Below are 525 nucleotides of genomic sequence, written 5' to 3' on the forward strand. Positions count from 1 at the left end.
TGTCTCAGCTATTTTTCTAGTTAAATGCTGCCAAACGTATGTATTTAAATTTTCAACCCGCTTTTTCTATTATCAGCCCGTGCTTTCAGCTGGGTTATTTCTAGGGTGCCATTTGAATATAGTTTCACAGCTTCTTAAATTATATCGAACTAAAAGTACAAAAAAAAAGACAGTTCAGTGATTTGAAAACTACACTAAAAAGTATTGTTTATATCTTTCACGTAGACTGCAGCTAAAATTTTACAGAAGCCAAAAAGTAGGAGTCTGGGCTTTTTTTACTGTTGGATAAATATAACTAGGAACGACATTGTTAAATGTAGAACATTCATCTTACAATCCATTCTTTTACTTCAGATACCTAGTTCTATTCCAATCTCTGGAAGATTTGTATCTGCCACCATACACAATCTTGTCGTCCTTTTTTTTTAGCTTACCCGGTGAAAACATGACGGTATAGATTCAACCCATTTCAGGGATGTGTCGACATTCGCTGCTATAGCTGTTTTCAGACCAAGCTACATACAG

This window comes from Varroa jacobsoni, unplaced genomic scaffold (genome assembly GCF_002532875.2).
Source record: "Varroa jacobsoni isolate VJ856 unplaced genomic scaffold, vjacob_1.0 scaffold_1274, whole genome shotgun sequence".
NCBI lineage: Eukaryota > Metazoa > Arthropoda > Arachnida > Mesostigmata > Varroidae > Varroa > Varroa jacobsoni.